This window comes from the organism of the source record quoted next, unplaced genomic scaffold (genome assembly GCF_019419815.1).
Source record: "Pyrus x bretschneideri cultivar Hongxiangsu unplaced genomic scaffold, Pyrus_bretschneideri_v1 Contig31, whole genome shotgun sequence".
NCBI classification, from domain to species: Eukaryota; Viridiplantae; Streptophyta; class Magnoliopsida; order Rosales; family Rosaceae; genus Pyrus; species Pyrus x bretschneideri.
The window spans coordinates 705,859-726,904 of record NW_025999624.1 but is presented as its reverse complement, the minus strand read 5'-3'; the positions used below and the strand labels follow the sequence as shown (position 1 = coordinate 726,904).

The 21,046-nt window shown below is 38.5% G+C and overlaps 1 pseudogene; it reads right to left on the bottom strand.

Moving 5' to 3' along the window:
* Nucleotides 1-939: 939 nt before the first annotated feature.
* Nucleotides 940-1,050, bottom strand: LOC125480080 (annotated as a pseudogene).
* Nucleotides 1,051-21,046: the final 19,996 nt, after the last annotated feature.

Sequence of the window (21,046 nt, the reverse complement as noted above, 5' to 3'; positions counted from 1 at the left end):
AATTTGCTTTATAACCTATTTTCTTTATAATCTGTCCATGTAATTGAATTTCGTCCAAATACAAACCCCCCCCCCCCATATTTTGTTAAGTCTTAGGCTTAGAATCTGTCTTATCTTGTGTTTTGAAGCATTTTGAGTCAAGTCCAAACCTAATTTTCGTCCAAAGTTGAGTTTAGTGTCAAAACTGCCCAGTTTGTGTTTTTAGGCAGTTTTGATAGTTTTTAGCTTGTTTTGAGTCTTGTGAATCTGTTTTGAGTCCCTTGAGTCTTTTCAAACGTTTTTAAGTTTATTCTTGTTCATTTCATTGTTGTTTGCTAGTTGATCTTTGTTCTTTTCATTGTTGTTTGCTTCTTGACTTTCATTCACACTTGTGTTACTTTGTTTCAGGTAGTATATGTCAAATAGACTTGTTGAGTTAGGCCAAAGAATTGAAAGGTTAAAGGGCCACACTTTGGACAACTTTGTGCCATCAAGTTCATCCTTTATCCGTGAGGAAGAGGAAAGGATTTCACCTAATTCAACAAGTAAAGGATCTGAGCACCTTGATTGGGAAAGAGAAGAGGAGATGGCGGGCAACCAAGATGAGCTTCGAGCTTTGGAGAACTTTGCTCAACCAATCATACCAAATTCACCTTCATGCATCTTGCTGCCCACAGAAGCTAGAAACTATGATCTCAAATCTTCACATTTTCATATGTTTCCCTCATTTTATGGCTTACCTAATGAAGACCCTTTAGCTCATATTAAAGAGTTTTACAATGTTGTGAGTGGTTTACCTTTGCAGGGAGTAAGTGAAGCAAACTTGAGGATGAGAGTCTTTCCTTACACCTTGAAAGATAAGGCCAAGAGTTGGTTGATGACTCTAACACCAGGTTCCCTCACCACATGGGATGCCGTGGCTAAGAAGTTCTTGGAGAAGTTCTTTTCCATTCAAAAGACAGCCACATTAAGGGGACAAATCTTCAACTTCAAACAAGATGATGGTGAACCTTTCAATGAGTGTTGGGAGCGTTTTAAGGGCCTCTTGTTGCAATGTCCACATCATGGGTTACCTTTTCACTTACAAATGCAAATTTTCTATGATGGACTAACCCAAAATTGTCAATCAACTGTTGATAATGCAGCAGGTGGAGCATTGAAGAAAAAGAATGCTCAAGAGTCATACAACATTTATGAGATGTTGGGGTCTAATGCTCAACACAAAGATTTAAGGGGTAAGAAAGTTGGAGTCTATGAAACAAGTTCTAACCATGAGCTTTTGTTGCAGGTAGCTAACCTAGAAAGGAAGCTTGAATCCGTGCTCAATATGGTGCCAAAAACTAATGAAGTGTGTGCCATTTGCAACATACCAAGCCATCCTACTCACCAATGTCCATCTAGGGAGGCTTACCCCGAGTATGTTCAAGAACAAGTGAATCTCATGAATTCTTACAACCAAAGGCCAAGGAATGATGTGTATTCCAACACATATAACTCAAGTTGGAGAGATCATCCCAACCTTTCATGGAAGAACAACAATCAATTCCAAAATTTCCAACCAAAACCTGCCCCTACCCTTGAGGACACAGTTAAATTGTTAGCCCAAAACACTTTGCAATTCCAACATTCCACAAATAGCACTCTCCAACAACATTCAGCAGCCCTAACCAAAATGGAAACACAATTGGGGCAGATTGCAGATGCTTTGAACCAAAGAGAAGTTGGAAAGTTTCCAAGCCAACCCGTGATACTCCAAAGGAACCAAGAGCAAGCCAAAGCAATTACTACACTTAGAAGTGGTAAGGTTATTGATAATAGGGTTGGCAATGAAGTTACTAATGAATATGATTATGTGAATGCAGGTGTTACTCAAGGAGGCAATGAGAAACCAAACGAGGAACCAAGCCATGCTACTTCCTCACTTGAAGCACCAAATCTTCACAAGGCTGAGAAACCATACACTCCACCAATACCATTCCCTGGAAGACTTGCCAAGAGCAAGCAGGATAAGTCATTTAAGGAAATTTTTGATATACTAAGCAAAGTGAATGTTAACTTACCTTTGCTTGATGTCATTAGGAACATGCCAGCATATAGGAAGTTCTTCAAGGAGTTAAACAGCTACAAAAAGAAGTATGGCCCACATGAGAAGGTAGTGGTGTCTGAGAATGTGAGTACAGTTTTGCAAAGAAAACTTCCACCAAAGCTCAAGGATCCAGGAAGTTTCTCTATCAACATCACCATAGGGGACAAGAAAGTAGAGAAGGCAATGCTGGATTTGGGTGCTAGCATCAACTTAATGCCCTATTCAGTGTACCTTCAACTAGGTTTGGGAGATTTGAAAGCCACCACCATTTCATTACAACTTGCAGACAGATCAGTTAAATATCCAAGAGGTATAGTAGAAGATATTCTGGTTCAAGTTGATAAACTAATCTTGCCTGCAGATTTTGTAGTGTTGGACATGGAAGAAGCTCCTATACATGATCGTGAGTTGCCTATATTGCTTGGGAGACCTTTCATGGCCACGGCCAAGACCATCATTGATGTGCAAAATGGACTCCTCACTATGACAGTGTTAGGAAAGACAGTTCAATTCAAAGTGTTTGAATCTCTTTCTCATCCTTCTTCATCCCTTGATTGTTATGCCATTGATGTGCTTGATTCACTTGTATTCTCTAAGTTCTTGCAGGCACAATCGAATGAACCATTACAAACTGTTTTGAGTCAATCTCAAGATGAGTTTGATGAAGAAGATGCACTCATGGAAGAAGTAGCTGCCTTGGATACATTAGCATTGTATCCTTTGAATGTTTCACCTCTTTTAGAGCCTTTAGAATCATCAATGTCACATCTAACTCCTTCCACTGTTAAGGCACCAAAACTTAAACTTAAACCACTTCCACCACATCTAAAATATGCATATCTAGCTGAATTTGAAACTCTTCCAATTATCATAGCTTGTGATCTCACCCCAATTGAAGAAGATAAACTAATTAGGGTGTTAAAAGAGTTCAAATCAGTTTTTGGTTGGTCTATTGCAGATATCAAGGGAATAAGCCCTACCATGTGCATGCATAGGATTCTCTTGGAGGAAGGGGCAAAGTCAACCCGTGAGCCACAAAGAAGACTCAATCCACACATGAAGGAGGTTGTTAGGAATGAGGTGTTGAAATTGTTAGATGTGGGGATCATATATCCCATTTCTGATAGCAAATGGGTGAGTGTCATTCAAGTGGTGCCTAAGAAGGTGGGAATCACAGTGATGAAGAATGAAAACAATGAACTTGTGCCCACAAAGCCCACAGCTAGTTGGCGTGTTTGCACCGATTACAGGAAGTTGAATTCTAGCACTAGAAAAGATTACTTTCTTATGCCTTTCATAGATCAAATGCTTGAGAGATTGGCAGGTTACTCACATTATTGTTTTCTGGATGGTTACTCAGGTTACAATCAAATTGCAATCGCTCCGGAGGATCAAGAGAAAACAACCTTTACTTGCCCCTTTGGCACATTTGCATATAGGAGAATGCCTTTTGGACTTTGCAATGCTCCAGCAACATTCCAAAGATGCATGTTGGCCATCTTTTCTGACATGGTAGAAAGGTTCATTGAGGTATTTATGGATGACTTCTCAGTGTTTGGTTCCTCTTTTGATGAATGTCTTAACCATCTATCGTTAGTACTTCAAAGATGTCAGGAAACAAATTTGGTTCTCAATTGGGAAAAGTGCCAATTAATGGTGAAACAAGGAATTGTGTTGGGGCATGTAATCTCTAGCAAAGGAATGGAGGTAGACAAAGCCAAAATTGACGTCATCACCAATATGGTAGCCCCCACCACTGTGAAGGGAGTAAGAAGTTTTTTGGGCCATGCGGGTTTTTATCGTCGTTTCATTAAGAACTTTTCAATGATCACTCGTCCATTATGCAATCTGTTAGCTAAAGATGTTGTATTTCATTTTGATAAGGCTTGTATGGATGCATTCAATACTTTGAAAAATGAACTAACCTCGGCCCCTATTATTATGGCACCAGATTGGTCGTTACCTTTTGAATTAATGTGTGATGCCTCTGACTATGCTGTTGGTGCAGTTTTAGGGCAAAGGGTGAACAAACTTCCACATGTGATCTACTATGCAAGCCGGACTCTGCATGATGCTCAACTTAACTATTCCACAACTGAAAAGGAGTTGCTTGCTGTTGTTTTTGCATTAGAAAAGTTTAGGTCATATCTTGTGGGATCTAAAGTTATTGTGTTTTCTGATCATGCAGCCCTTAGGTACTTGATGACAAAGAAAGATGCTAAACCACGCTTGATTAGATGGATACTATTACTACAAGAGTTTGACTTGGAAATTCGAGATAAGAAGGGCAGTGATAATGTTGTGGTTGACCATTTGTCCAGGCTTAATGAAAACCATGGAGTGGGGCAACCCTTGCCCCTAAATGAATCATTTCCAGATGAACAACTTCTTGTTGTTCAAGAACAAGAGCCATGGTATGCTGATTTTGTTAATTATCTGGCTTGTGGTGTAATGAGAAATGACATTTCTTTTCAGGAAAGAAAGAAGTTCCTGGCCATGGTAAAGCACTACGTTTGGGACGAACCATATTTGTTTAAATATTGCCATGATCAAATCATTAGGAGATGTGTCCCAGAGAGTGAGCAACAAAGCATTCTAACATTTAGCCATACATTGGCATGTGGAGGACATTTTGGTGCCAAAAAGACGTCTCTAAAGGTTTTACAATCTGGTTTCTTTTGGCCCACTTTATTCAAAGATGCTTTTGACTTTTGTTCTAAGTGTGATAGGTGCCAGAAAATGGGGAACATTAGTCGAAGAAATGAAATGCCATTGAACAACATTTTGGTGGTGGAGCTCTTTGATGTTTGGGGAATAGATTTTATGGGACCATTTCCATCCTCTTTTGGCTACTTATACATATTAGTGGCAGTGGATTACGTATCCAAATGGGTTGAAGCCATTGCTACAAGAACTAATAATCATAAGGTTGTGTTGAATTTTCTTAAAGATGTGATTTTTTGTAGGTTTGGAACCCCAAGAGCTATTATTAGTGATGGTGGCAGCCATTTCTGCAACAAACCTTTTGAATCCTTGATGAAGAAGTACAACATCAACCACAAAGTGGCAACCCCATACCATCCTCAAACCTCAGGACAAGTGGAGATTAGCAACAGGGAGATCAAGAACATTATGATGAAGACTGTGAGTCCTACAAGGAAGGATTGGTCATTGAGGTTGAATGATGCACTATAGGCATATAGAACAGCATACAAGACCCCCATAGGAATGAGTCCTTATCGCCTTGTGTTTGGGAAAGCTTGTCATTTGCCAATGGAGCTTGAACACCGTGCATATTGGGCCATCAAGAAGTTCAACTTTGATTACAAGGATGCTGGAATAGCAAGGAAGCTCCAACTTAATGAGTTGGAAGAGCTTAGAAATGAGGCATATGAGAATGCCAAAATCTACAAGGAACGGACTAAGCTCTATCATGACAAGACCATCCTAAGGAAGGAGTTTCACCAAGGTATGAAAGTACTTTTGTATGACTCACGTTTGAGACTTTTTCCAGGAAAACTGAAGTCTAGGTGGGTGGGACCATTTAAAGTGTTACAAACATTTCCCCACGGAGCTGTGGAGATAGAGAACATGAAGAATGGCACTTCTTTTAAAGTCAATGGGCAGCGATTGAAACCATACTTGGAGAAAGGGGAGGAAGAGCAAGTGTATCAAGTGGTAGATTTTCTTGAGTTTACAACACCATGAACAAGCTACCATGTCTTGCCTAGACATTAAATAAAGCGCTTGCTAGGAGGCAACCTAGTGTGGTTTGTGTTCTTTCCTTATTTTGTGTTTATGTTATTTCCATTCCATATTCTTTGCCTATTTACTTTGCATACAATTTTAAGCATCGAGGACAATGCTTAGGTTAGGTTTGGGGGTGTGGGATGGAAAGTTTGTGTGTTGTGTTGTTTTATGTGTTTGTTTTAGTTAAGTGTGTTTTGCTTTTATTTTGTTCAATTTGTGTGGGTTTGTTTTAGTTAAGTGTGCTTTGCTTACTAATATGAATGTATATGAGGGTTATGTTTGAAAATAAACGATTGGGTTGCTGTGAAAAAGTGTTGCATCTTGTTGTCATGTATAAAGCTTTAACTCTTGGAATTATGATGATAGAGGTACCATACTTAAATTCTGGAAGAAGAATAGTGGAGACTACCCTAGTGAGTTATTTTGAGCCTAATTGCTTCTTTGAGAGGGTTTAAAGTGTTTCTACTCCTATCTTTTTCTTTCAATTTCACTCTAAATGATCTCATTACTTCTATTTTGTTTGGATACTAAGAATCATTCTCCTTTGCAGATACCATGTGTTTAGTGTCATTCAGGAATGAACTCAATGAGATGATGTTAGGCTATGCATGTTTAACTACTAAAAGGCTTAAATCCTACCCATTTGTGTGCTCCATTCACCCTTGTTGCAACCAAACACTTTAGCCTAATTCTTTCATCACCCACACCATAATCTACCCATTCTAGCCCATTACAAGCCATACCTTATAGTTTGGGGAAATACCAATGTGATGAAGACTAAGGGCAGATTGAGTTATAAAGCAAGATTGTGGCGTGTACCGAGGGCACCTATGTTGAAAATGTTTCTAAAAAAAAAAAGAAAAGAAAAAAAAAAGAGGATCAAAGTGGATACAAATTCCAAATCGCCTAATTATAAAGCATAGGGCCTGGACGCCAAAAACAAAAGAAGACAAATGCCAGTGAAGAGCCTCAAAGACACCTTGGTATGCCCCAAACTCTAGCATTTCATATCAAGTCTTTCATAACCTATACCCTAAGCCTTGCATTACAACCTTGAGAAAGACATAGCTGATCATTGAGGATGTATTCATGGGTGATGGTAAGTGTGTGTGTTATCTATATTCTTAGCATTTGATTCATTTCATGAGATCTACTCAGAAACTGTGCTTCCATTTCAGATTTCATATGTGAGAATTTTGATTCCATTTACATAATTTCACTCATATATGTTGTTGAGAGACTAAACCTTAAGATCTGAGTGAGAACTTGAGTGGAAGCTGTGAGGAGTAGAGTTGAGGCGAATTCTATCTTAAGCGTTTGGGTATGGTGACCTTGAAGTTGTAAGATATGGAGAAATATCTTTATACGTTACAATTGATACGATTCTTTGAAATGGCAAACTTTTGAGTTGAATGAATGACAAAATCTTCATTGGTTCTTATTAGTTTGTTTAAAGCATGTATTAGCCAAATTGTTTGCAGTGTTTGTAGATGTTGTGGGTGTCATCACTGTAAACCCTCAGGAGACACAACTCCTCCAACTAGGGACACCTAGGAGTTCAAAGGCTTGTTGCACATGCTCAGTGCAATCGTTTAGCCAGCGAAAGTGGTTTAGTTAGATGTTTGTGTTTTGTGTGTTTTAGTTTTAAGTTTGCTCGAGGACTAGCAAAAACCAGGTTTGGGGGTATTTGATAAGTCACATTTTGCATGCATTTATATCTTCTTTATTTGGCGTCTTTGTGATTGTTTTGGATTAAACTAGTTGCATTTTACATTATTTGGTGTTAGTGTGCAGCCAAGGGTGAATTTGGATCGATGGGAAGGCAAATGAAGTAAAAACATTCCAGAAAAGATGTGAAGTGTTAAGAAATGCAATTCGGCCATATTGGGTGATTCTAAACAAGGCAAAATCATTGAAGTTAACTATGTGTGTTCCAACACCAAAACATGCATTCACATGCATGTCACAACCTTGGCCGTGTGTTCCCATATCATCCCATCATTTTATGCACTTCTAGCACCAAATCAGATTCCTCACAATCCCATTTCCATCACTTAATTCATTTCAGCCATTTTGACACCAACAAACACAATCATTCCATGCCGTGCACTCCCATGTGATTGCAAGTCAGATTATGCATTCCATTACCTTTCTCCACATGCATATTGATTAAATATACCACATACCTGCAGATCATGTCCATTCCTTGCATCCATTATTCCAGAAATCCGATCACCCCATCATTCCATGTGATTTCAGTTCATCCTTGTCTATGCCGTGCACTTTGATACCCTTTCCAGGGTGTCATTTCAGCTTTGCAGATTTACCACTCACTTGTGGCAGCAAGTGCACATGTAGCTCAATTAAACAATGAACATTCATGCATATTCCCCTAAGGGCCGTGCGTCCACTACCTCAGAAATCCATCATTCCAGCTGACTTATGCACTGCCATCTGATTTAAACATATTCAAGATCCAATCTGAAGGTTGGCAACAAGATTCATTCCTATTATACTAAGCATACTTCACACATAAGAGGTTCCGCATTTTTTTCCTTCTTCATTCAGTCCATTATACACACAGATAGCCACTCCATTTCCCCTCCATTCTCTGCCCATTTCACTCCATTCTCTGTCCATTTCTGTCCCAAGGGCAGAAACCATTCAAACATAACCATTCTACCTTCATCCGCACCACATTTGGAGAAGCAACACCAAGGAACTCTTCAAGGACTTCAACATCAGTTTTGCTTCAAGGGTTTCTCCTTCTTAATCTTATGTTCACTCATGTTATTTATTTTTATGTTAAACCTTTGTAAACATGAAGTGTAACTAATCTTCCTCTAGGGATTCGATGTAACCTTGCAAAGTTTGCCATGTAATTAAGTTAGAATGCTCAGTTTGTCCATCTATTTCTTGTTTCATTCTCTGATTTAATGGTAACTTAGTGTTGATTTTAATGTTTGATCATCATTTGAATTAATCACAAAGTTGTGTAGCCAAGATCAAAACACACATCATGCATAATCTTGGTAGATATGTGAATGAATGAAGGGAATGTTTAGCAAACATCCTGCCGAGTTATTCCCTTTGGTTTTATGAAAGTTTCTTGTGCATTACATACTCTAGATTATGAACCAAAGTTGCACATCACAATTAGGTTCATGATTAGAGACATTTGATCAAATCCACACATCATATGGTTGATCATGTCCAAGTGAAACAAACTCAAGAAATAGGTAGATGAATGAGTACAAACTAACTTAACAAACATGGATTTAGTTGAGCAATGGTGAAATCGAATCCCTAGCTTCATTTCCATTGATACTATCCCAATATATTAGTTGTTGATTCATTGATTTGTGTTTATTTCATTTTCTTATGCTTTCAAGTTACAACAACAAATCTGCCTATTTAGACTATTTTGATTCATTTCCAAATCTGCCTATTTAGACTAGTTTGATTCATTTCCAAATTAGCCTAGTTTGATTAGTTTGATCCATTTCTTAGAGTTCTTGCAAAACAAGTAGTTACATAGGTCCAATTAGTCCCTGTGGATTCGACACCCTTGCTTGTGCCATTATACTAAATATATTCTAGCATTAGGAAGGAAATATACATCAACAAACACCACCAGAAATCATCCCATTGCCGTGGCCTCCCCCTTCCATTTTCACCACTCCCCAAACCATTCACACCATCAAACTATCCTTAGACCTTGTGCTACAACAAAGAGGAAGAGAAGCGGGCCTAAACGTTCATACAATTCAAGTTTGAGTTGTTGGAATGTTTAGGTGTTTCTTTTCCTTTGAATTCAATGTTTAATTTCAATTCTCTTTGTTTTGTACGTATGAGGAACTAAAACCCCCTTGGCTAGGGGGGGATTCGAAATATATGTTTATGCTTGCAATATGATTTGATTACTTCTAATTTCGTTTCATAAGTTGTGAATTCAATTTGTTTAACTGTTTGATTGATAACTTATTTATGTATGTTTATTGAGAGTGCACGCTTAATTTTCATGCATGAATATGACGCTAGAATATAAGTGAGTTTCACCTAATAGTTATGAACTTATATTCACAAGTAGTGGAGGTTGCTTATAAACAATCGCGTTAAATGAATTCTTGGCAAGAGTATCATGCATTCATAGTTACAATTGCCTCGTCAACACTTATAATTTTCATAGAACATAATGATCTCTCATTGTATCTCTTCTATGCATTCATGTTGAGAACTATTGGAGAATGATTTGAATTGTCGCATGCATCATCCAATTCAATAACATAAGGAAAATTTGAGAGTTAATTATTGCATCACGGTTAACTTGGGGTGTTGAGCATCATGGTTTATTGAAAAGCAATTAGAAATCGTTTTGTATGCAAGTATAACATGTGTGGAGATGAACCCCTTAGCTAGCCATCCCATCCATTCTATTCCATCAAATTCGTTTTACAATTCTGCCTAGTTTATTAACTTGTTTTGTTATTTCAATTATCGTCAAATCAAAACCCCCCTTTAATTTCTTGTTCTTTAGTGCTTAGAATCTGTTTAGTTTATGTTTTAAAATGTTTTGAATCAAGCCATAATCTTAAATTCGTCCAAAATTAGGTTTAAGGTCAGAAACTGCCTAGTTAGTGTTTTTAGGCAGTTTTGAGTCTTTTGAACTTGTTTTGAGTCCTTTGAGTCTTTGTGAACGTTTTTAACTTTGTTTTTATGTTTTTGAGTCTTAGTTTGTGTTTATAAGTGTTTTGATTCAATTTGTTGCACAAATTCGTCCAAATTCACCAAGGTGCTCAAAACTGCCCAGAAAGTGTTTTTAAGGCAGTTTTGAGTGTTTTGGGTGATGTTTGAGTCTTTTGGTTTGTTTTAGTGTTTTAAGCGTTTAGTTTCGCATTCTTTGAGTTTAGTTTAGTGTTTTAAACTTTATTTTACGTTTTTAAGTTGATAAGTCACATTTTGCATGCATTTATATCTTCCTTATTTGGCGTCTTTGTGATGTTTTTGGATTAAACTAGTTGCATTTTACATTATTTGGTGTTAGTGTGCAGCCAAGTGTGAATTTGGATCAATGGGAAGGCAAATGAAGTAAAAACATTCCTTTTGGTAGCTGAGCATTATTCCAAACGTGGAGAGGATTCTAGGGAGTTAAATTGAAGTCCAAATGAAGAATCTAGGAAACATTTGGCTGCTGGAATTTCAGGAAAAGATGTGGAAGTGTTAAGTGGTGCAATTCGGCCATATTGGGTGATTCTAAACAAGGCAAAAACATTGAAGTCAGATTAGGTGGTTCCAACACCAAAACATGCATTCACATGCATGTTTACAACCTTGCCGTGCAGTCCCATGTGGTTCCAGCTCACTTATTCACTTCTAGCACTAAAACAGCTTCCACACACCTTGTGCCGTGCATTCCATTACCTTTCCAGCTCCCTTTTGCACCAAGAACATGCACTTCCATTACTTAATTCACTTAGCCATATTTACACCAACAAACACAACCATGCCGTGCACTTTCATATCCTTTCCAGATTTGTACAACCAATTCCAGGTTGTCCACTTCATCCTTGCAGACATCCACATGCATCTTAATTAAATAAACCACATGCTTGCATATTCCCTGGGGCCGTGCATCCACCATCCCAGAAATCCACCCATTCCAGCACCAAAACATGCATTCACATGCATGTTTACACACCTTGCCGTGCTTGCACTTACACTTCCAGCTCACATTTGCATTCCAGCTCCATTCTTAATGTTGGCAGCTGCATTTCCCTTCTATAAAAACCATGCAACATCACTTCTTTTGTTCTGGTTCCATCATCCCATTATTCACACACATAGCCGCTCCATCTCTGTCTATTTGCTCTCCCATTTGCAGAAACCATTCAACCATAGCCGATCTACCTTCATTTACATCACACTTGGAGAACCAACACCGAAGGCCACTCTTAAGGGATTTCGACATCAGTTTTGCTTCAAGGGTTTCTTCTTATTAATTCTATGTTCACTCATGTTTTATATTTTTATGTCAAACCTTTTGTAAACATGAAGTGTAACTAATCTCTCTCTAGGGATTCGATGTAGCCTTGCAAAGTTTGCCATGTAGTCAAGTTAGAATGCTCAGTTTGTCCATCTATTTCTTCTTTCATTCTCTGATTTAATTGTGACTTTGTGAGTTGATTTTAATGTTTGATCACCATTTGAATTAACCACAGGTTGTTTAGCCAAGATTAGGGCACACATCATGCATATTCTTGGTAGATATGTGAATGGATGAAGGGAATACTTTGCAAACAACCTGCCAAGTGTTACCTTTAGTTTTATGAAAGTTTCTTGTGCGTAACACCTTCTTGATTAGGAACCAAAGTTGCACATCACAACTAGGCTCATGATTAGGAACATGTGATCAAATCCACACATCATATGGTTGATCATATCTAAGTGAAACAAACTGATAGGAGCATATTCATGCGACTTAAATGGCTTGTTCTCGTGCATTTACGTTATGTTTCTTTAGTTATTTTAGTACTTTAAGCTATTTTCGTGTGTTTGTAGGTCCAAAGGGCTAAAGGAGCAAAAAGATGCATTTTGGAGACTTTTGGAGCACTTTTGGGCTAAGGATGGATAGCCTATGCTTGGAGCCAAAGTGTTGGACGAAATTGAAGACCTAATTGAAGACCTAAGTGTTGGAACCTTGTTCCCTTTAGTTTTAGGACATTTAAACCTTTCCTATATCCTTAGCCGTGCATAACATTCCAACATTCCACTCCTTCATTTCAGCCACACTCCCACATATCATTACTTATCATCACCACTTATCACTTATCATAATCACATATCATTACTTATCATCACCACTTATCACTTATCATAATCACATATCATACACTTATCATCACCACTTATCACTTATCATAATCACATATCATACACTTATCATCACCACTTATCACTTATCATAATCACCCATAATTGATGCGAGAATTATACGCACACAAATTAACCCTCTTGTTGTCAAATTGTAGTAAGGATGCAAGTAGGGATCGTTCTAGACCGGTGATAGGAGCATATTCATGCGACTTAAATGGCTTGTTCTCGTGCATTTACGTTATGTTTCTTTAGTTATTTTAGTCCTTTATGCTTCTTTTGTGTGTTTTCAGGTTCTAAGGGCAAAGTATGCAAAATGGTGCATTTTGGTGCATTTTGGAGTAGTTTGGGGCGTTAAATGGATTGCATATACTTGAAGCCAAGTAGATGGACGAAATTGAAGACCAAAGGAGGCCCTTTGTACCAGAAATTCACACCAACACATCCCATTTCAGATTGCATTCCAATCATTCCAGCCAAGCCACATGCACTCCCTTTAATTTATTCAACCTAGCTGTCAAAGCACATGCACATTCACCCTAATCATTCACATACACAATCTGCCATCATTCACACATTCATTCCACATGCATTCCCTTCACAAATCAGCCACATGCACTTTGCCTTTCATCATTGCACCATAAATCAGCCACATGCACCCATAATCATTCAACCAACTTTGCACATGCATTCATCATCATAACCTAGCTGTCATTACCCTTTAATCACATGCATAAATCAGCCACATGCATCTCCCATCACCATTCCAGATTTCCACCAAGTTCCTAGCTGTCATATTCCCTCCTTTTCACCTATAAATAAGCATCCATTGCAGCCACAATTGATTCATTCCCATTCATACACAATTCATTCACCATTCACGCCAGAAATTCATCCCCTCTCTATAACACATCCATACTTCACCATTCTTCATATTTTCTGCCCAAAAAGAAGCCTTGAGGTCCCCTACATCCATCCCTATCCTAAACACATCATTCTACACCATCCATAACTCCCCATCCCTCCAAACCTATCCTTAGACCTTGTGCTACAACGAAGAGGAGGAGAAGAGTGCCTAAACGTTCATACAATTCAAGTTTGAGTTGTTGGAATGTTTAGGTGTTTCTTTTCCTCGATTCCAATGTTTAATTTCAATTCTCTTTGTTTTGTACGTATGAGGAACTAAACCCCCCCTTGGCTAGGGGGGGATTCGAAATATATGTTTATGCTTGCATTTTGATTTGATTACTTCTAATTGCGTTTCATAAGTTGTGGATTCAATTTGTTTAACTGTTTGATTGATAACTTATTTATGTATGTTTATTGAGAGTATACGCTTAATTTTCATGCATGAATATGACGCTAGAATATAAGTGAGTTTCACCTAATAGTTACGAACTTATATTCACAAGTAGTGGAGGTTGCTTATAAACAATTGCGTTAAACGAATTCTTGGCATAAGTTTCATGCAATCATAGTAACGAATGCCTCGTCAACACTTATAATTTTCATAGAGCGTAATGATTCTTGCTTGTATCTCTATTATGCAATCATGTAGGGGACTTGTGGGGAATGTTTTGGGTTGTCGTATGCAATCATCCAATTCAATAACATTAGGAAGATTTGAAGGTTAATTAGTGCATCACGGTTAACTTGGGGTGTTGAGAATTCATGGTTTATTGAAATGCCATTGGAAATCTTTTTATTATGCAAGTGTAACATGTGTGGAGATGAACCCCTTAGCTAGCCATCCCATCCATTCAATTCCATCACATTCATCTTTACAATTTGTTTTTAATTACAATCTGTGCATTTTAGTTAATTTCGTCAAAAACTCAATCCCCCTTTACTTTAGTGTCCAACTTAGTTAGAAAGTGTCTTAGTTTGTGATTCTAAGTGTTTTGATTCATTTTATTACCCAATTTCGTCCAAAGTAGTCAAAGTGCTCAAAACTGCCCAAAAAGTGTTTTTAAGGCAGTTTTGAGTGTTTTGGGTGCTGTTTGAGTCTTTTGGTTTGTTTTAGTGTTTTAAGTGTTTAGTTTTGCATTCTTTGAGTCTAGTTTAGTGTTAAAGTGTCTTAGTTTGTGTTTATAAGTGTTTTGATTCAATTTATTACACACATTCGTCCAAATTCACCAAAGTGCTCAAAACTGCCCAGATTGTGTTTTTAAGGCTGTTTTGAGTGTTTTGGGGCTGTTTTGAGTCCTTTGGTTTGTTTTAGTGTTTTCAATGTTTAGTTTTGCATTCTTTGAGTCTAGTTTAGTGTTTTAAACTTTATTTTACGTTTTTGAGTCAGTTTCCAAGTGATTTTGCAATCCCTCCTAATCCCCGGTTAAGAACGATCCCTACTTATACTTATACTACAATTGATAAAAAGAGGGTTTAATTTGTGTGCGTATAATTCTCGCATCAAATTTTGGCGCCGTTGCCGGGGATTAGCAACTTTGCTAATCTCTTGGATTGTTTTATTTTCGTTTGTGTGTATATATTTTTAGTTTTATTTTGTTGATTTTAGACGCAAGACATGGCACTTGATAGTGTTTCTCTTTTGTCACAGCTTATGGAAGAGTACCAAACGCAAAGAGTTGGTACATTTGATCATAATCAATCAAGGAACGACGTGTTTTCCAATACTTACAATTCGGATTGGAGTGATCATTCAAACTCTATGTGGTGGGAACCTCAACATATTCAACAAGAAGGATATTGGCAGCCTTATGAGGAGTTCTACTCAACATCTATGCATCCACCACAACCTCATATTCAATATGCCCAACCAAACTCAAGTTCGTCAATAGATTATAATCAAAAGCTTAATGAATTACTTTGTTTGGTGCAGGGCTCACAAAATCAAGACAATGAGGCTCAACAAGAAGGTTATTGGCAGCCATATGAGGAGTTCTATACAACACCTATGCAGCCACCACAACCTGCCCAAACAAATTCAAGTGAGTCTTTGTATAATGATACGGTTAGTAAGTTACTCACCAATTTGTCTCAGGGGCAAGAAGATCTAAACAAAGCAAGGCAAAATCAAGACAAAAGGTTGGACTACTTGGAAAAGCAAATTGGGCAGATCGCGGAGTTCGTAGGACAATTTCAAGACCAAGGCAAACTCCTTATTTCAACCATTGCAAATCCGAAGGAAGGATTTGAAACTGCCTTGAGAAGTGACAAGGAGGTTGGAACGGACCCTCAACCATCAAAATCAAATCACAAGGAAGAGGAATACACCCAACCCACGGCAAGAGTGGAAACACCTTTGCCGGAGGCACCTATTGCTCCTACGCCATCTAATTCAAGTAAGGTTGTTCCAAATTTAATTAGTTCTAACCCCATTCCACCTAATATCCCTATTCCTTGCAGGTTCATGAATTCCAAGGAAGAAGAAAGTGAAAAAGACACCTTGGAAGCCCTTCCAAAGGTGAAAAGTAGGGAATATCATGAATTCATCAAAGAGGACGTTCTTGAGATAAACAACCCCAAAGAAGTTGAATTTTATGACACAAGACAAAGACCAATCCTCACATCAAATCTAACCAAGTGCAAAGTCCCTGAAACGTTCAAAGAAGGGGTGTTTATTCTTGAGTTCTTATTGGATCACATAAGTAAGCCACCTCCTCCAATTTCAATTTTCTTTTATACTAACATGTTGTTAATGATTCAGGCATCCAATCTCGAATTTAAACCATTACCGGATCATTTCAAGTATCACCTTCCATTCAAAGATCAATTCCATGCCGTTTGATTCAAATAGAAAAAAAAAAAAAAAAAAAAAAAAAAAAAAAAAAAAAATTTCATATATTAAATAAAATAAAAGAACATGGCAGAATGATGGAGCCTTCACAAAGGATGTTTACGTGAAGCCCCACTAGGAGGCATCGGAGCGGAAGGCATCGGAGAGGAAGGCATCGGAGCAGAAGGCATCAGGGCAGGAGGCATCGGAGCGGAAGGCATCGGAGCGGAAGGCATCGGAGCAGAAGGTATCAGAGCGGAAGGCATCAGAGCAGGAGGCATCGGAGATAGAGCGTTCCAGGCCTCAATACTTGGCGGAACGCTGGATGACCCAGGAAAAAGGTGCCTCTGGAAGAAAGACGCAAGTCTTTGACGGTCACTTTGCATTCGACCTTGAGATTCTTGCATCTCATCGAGCTTCCTCTTCATGCCCGACGAATAGTTATTTGCAAGCACATGCAGACTTCTATTCTCATACTTAAGCTGTTTGATCTCCTGCTTAAGACTCTCCACCTCCGCCATCAAGGATTCAACCTGACAGGAGCGAGCAAGTAGGCGTTGGCCCATGTTGGACACAGAGCCAGCGCACTGAACGCTAAGAGCTAAGGACTCTTGAACGGCCAACTCATCGAACCGTCCTGAAAGCAACTGACTATCTTTTGGAGTGAGGAGGTTCCTAGCTACTATTGTAGCTGTTGTGGCGTCCTGCATCACGGAGTCTTCACCTGTAAGAGGACCGTTAGAAGATAAAAAAGAAGGGCGCCATACGTTACCTTGACGCGGCGCGCCCGTATCACTGCTTCTGCTGAGACTCAATTCTAAGCTAAGGTTCGATGGGTTTGCCATTTTTTCAAAGGTGTTCAAAGAGAAGGGGTGGATGGAGTTAAATTTCAAAGGGCCGGAGACAATTTTCAAAAATGGGCAGTTTTCGGAGTGTGTATGTTGGTGGTGATCGATAGCTCTATAAAAAGCCAAGGCGACGCGTCCACCGATTCAAAAAGCCGGAATTTCCTGCTTAAAGTTCGGCGACGCTCTCTCGGCTTTTCAGAAAACGCGTTCAACTTTGTCAACACGTGGAGGCCATCATCGCAACTACACATCTTTAGCCGACAAGCGCAAAGTTCGGCGACGCTTTCTCTACTTTTCAGAAAACGCATGCAGCTTTGTCAAAAGAGCCGCATCCGCACTACTACGTGTCGTTCAGAAAGCGAAGGGGCATCGCTCAGAAATCGAAGGGGCGCCTGCTCATAAATCGAAGAGGCGTCGTTCAGAAATCGAAAAGGCGTCACTATTTCAAAAAGCCGGATTTGCGGGATCAAAACGTTTGTCGACAAGGGTAAAAGAACAACACCACCACTTGCTATTGGGAAATCCCTATATATGTCGACCTTCATCTTTTATGGCAAGGCAAACCTGAAGAAAATGCCCAACTCTTCCTCACTTTTGAGGGCGCACTCCCGGCAAAGCCTTTCGAAATACTCAATCCTTTCTTCTTCCCCAAAGATGATACCAGATGCCTGAAGTACAGATGACCCAGGAGGAAACAGCACAACAAATACATGTGCTGATTCATTCACCGCGTCTTCAAAAGCAAAGGTATCTCATATCATCAAGGTCAAAAGCAGAGGTATCTCATATCATGCTCTTTCCCTGTCTTTTCCTTTGTCTTTGTTATTACTCGCATAGCAAAGTAAAAGAAGCAATCAGCCGGCACTTGGAGTCAGTCTTCCGATGGCCGGGAATCCCTTTCCTGATTGCTTACCTAGCGTTGCTCTCGAGTAGTCATCTTCAACGGTTGATACACTTCCAGAGAAGGGACCACTTCTGCAAAGGGGAGCAAGTAAGGCAAGTGAAAATGACACATTGAAGCATGTGGAGACAAGCAACAACTGCATATGCTGAGCTATCCTCTAACCCTCTTCAATACGAATTGGAGAGATTGAACAAAGAAACAGATAAAAGGAGGAAGCTCAGACCTTCGGGGGAGACCAAAGGAAGCCTGCTGCCCAGTTCAAGAGTAGCACAAAGGAAAATCAACGATGGGAGCAGCGCAGTTCAAGAGTAAGCCTGTGGAATCACAAAGATCCAAGCCTCAATGCAATTACCAAGGAGAAGATGGAATTTACACTCTATAACCATATTTGCGTCTCTAAACTCTTCTCTTTGTTAACTACATTCTGCCATGTTTAGTATGTTTAGTTGCTTTTTGTGTGTTTACTTATGTTTTGTGTGAATCTATGCTTAAAACATTGAGGACAATGTTTGATTTAAGTGTGGGGGGGGGGGGGTAACTAAGTATATTTGATGCAAATTCGTGGGATTTTATCACCCATAACTTCAAATGTTGTTCCTTGCTGTTTTAAGGTGTTTTTAAGATGTTTTAGAGTGTTTTAGTATGTTTTGTTTTATAACTCCGAAAATCACATAAAAATTTGAAAAACATGTTTTGAAAAGCCTAAAAAGAGTGTTTTAAGTCGTTTTTGTGTGTTTGTGTCTTAGGATACCTTCCAACACAATGATAAAGATTTGGTTTATAATTGCATGACTGTTAAAAAGAGTTATAAACATAGAGAAAAGTTTGATTTACTCTTGGTATATGCTTGGTTATGGTTATAATGTATGACTTCACATGCAATCATAAAAGAAAAATTCGTTTTTGTAACATGCTTGAAGGAAGGAACTCAAACAAACGCTACAACCCTGTGAGACTCGAGCCATTACCTTCTTTGGAGAGTTATAATCTGTGATTCTTTGTTTTCTAAAGTTGTTGCATGATCTCATTATTCCTTGCTTGGTTGCTACTTAGAATGCAATTATATCATGATAGAACTAAATGCTAGAACTTATATCCGTTTCATTCAAAGCATGACATTGAATTGCATAACACATATCAAGATGAAGTTGGGTAACCACCATAGCCAAATAGCCTTACTTCCCATATTTCATATATGTTGTAAGTTTTAACCCCGTTGAGCCTTGTTTAGCCTTTATTCTTTGTTTACCCACATTTTCTTCACCTAGCCTAGTTTAGGACAATCCCCACCCTTGTTCTTAAAAGATAGTGAGCATGACTTAATTGAATTCCTTTTGAGTTACATTATGAAAAAAAATGAGTGTGGGGGAGAGAATGTTTAAGTGTTTATGTATGTTTTGAGATTCAAAAGAAAAGAAAAAAAAAAAAAAAAAAAAAAGAAAAGAAAAAGAAAAAAAAAAAAAAAAAAAACTTGAAAAAAATGAAAGAATGAGTGATTGAAGAAAGGGTCCAAAACACCAATTCTGGCCGTAAATTGTCTAAATTCTCCCTTTTTGTTCAAAAGTTGAGTTTTCATTCAAAAGTGAATTCTAAGTTGATTCAAGTGCTTTGCTCACTATTTCTTTAAGAACCTTTGTTTTCCATATCCCTTCTTTGTTATCCACACGCCCCAAACCCCATTACAACCTGTGACTTCAATCTTGAGTGTTATGTGTTTCAATTTGTGGAGTTTGAACTTGGTATGAGCATATGGTGTCACTGGTTCTCGCGTCTAAGTAGTAGCATGCCATTCATGAGATCATATCTAAACATGCTTATTAACTCCAGAAATTGCGTTCTTTGTGATACATATATGTGAGTGTTCGGTTTCATGTTTACATCAATCTTCTCACATATACTTAGTGTAGGGTGTGTAGTCAGAAAATCTGAGTAAAAATTGAGTGCATATCTTGTGAGGAATTGAGCAAATTCTCTAAGGCATGTTACTACATTCAAAACATGGTTTTAAATGCTTAATTGTGAAATAGTATGTGGTGACTGTGATTAAGAATGTAATTAAGTGTGAAGATGACTAAAATCTGTGGGAATGATGATTTTTAACATGTCATGTGCATTGGAAATCCCTAAGACGATTGTTGGAAGGTTTAGGTTGTGTTTTACTTGTTTTGTTTCGTTTCGTTTTGTTTTGTTTTTCTTTCTGTTTTGCTCGAGGACTAGCAAAAGATAAGTGTGGGGGTATTTGATAGGAGCATATTCATGCGACTTAAGTGGCTTGTTCTCGTGCATTTACGTTATGTTTCTTTAGTTATTTTAGTCCTTTATGCTTCTTTTGTGTGTTTTCAGGTTCTAAGGGCAAAGTATGCAAAATGGTGCATTTTGGTGCATTTTGGAGTAGTTTGGGGCGTTAAATGGATTGCATATACTTGAAGCCAAGTAGATGGACGAAATTGAAGACCAAAGGAGGCCCTTTGTACCAGAAATTCACACCAACACATCCCATTTCAGATTGCATTCCAATCATTCCAGCCAAGCCACATGCACTCCCTTTAATTTATTCAACCTAGCTGTCAAAGCACATGCACATTCACCCTAATCATTCACATACACAATCTGCCATCATTCACACATTCATTCCACATGCATTCCCTTCACAAATCAGCCACATGCACCCATAATCATTCAACCAACTTTGCACATGCATTCATCATCATAACCCAGCTGTCATTACCCTTTAATCACATGCATAAATCAGCCACATGCATCTCCCATCACCATTCCAGATTTCCACCAAGTTCCTAGCTGTCATATTCCCTCCTTTTCACCTATAAATAAGCATCCTTTGCAGCCACAATTGATTCATTCCCATTCATACA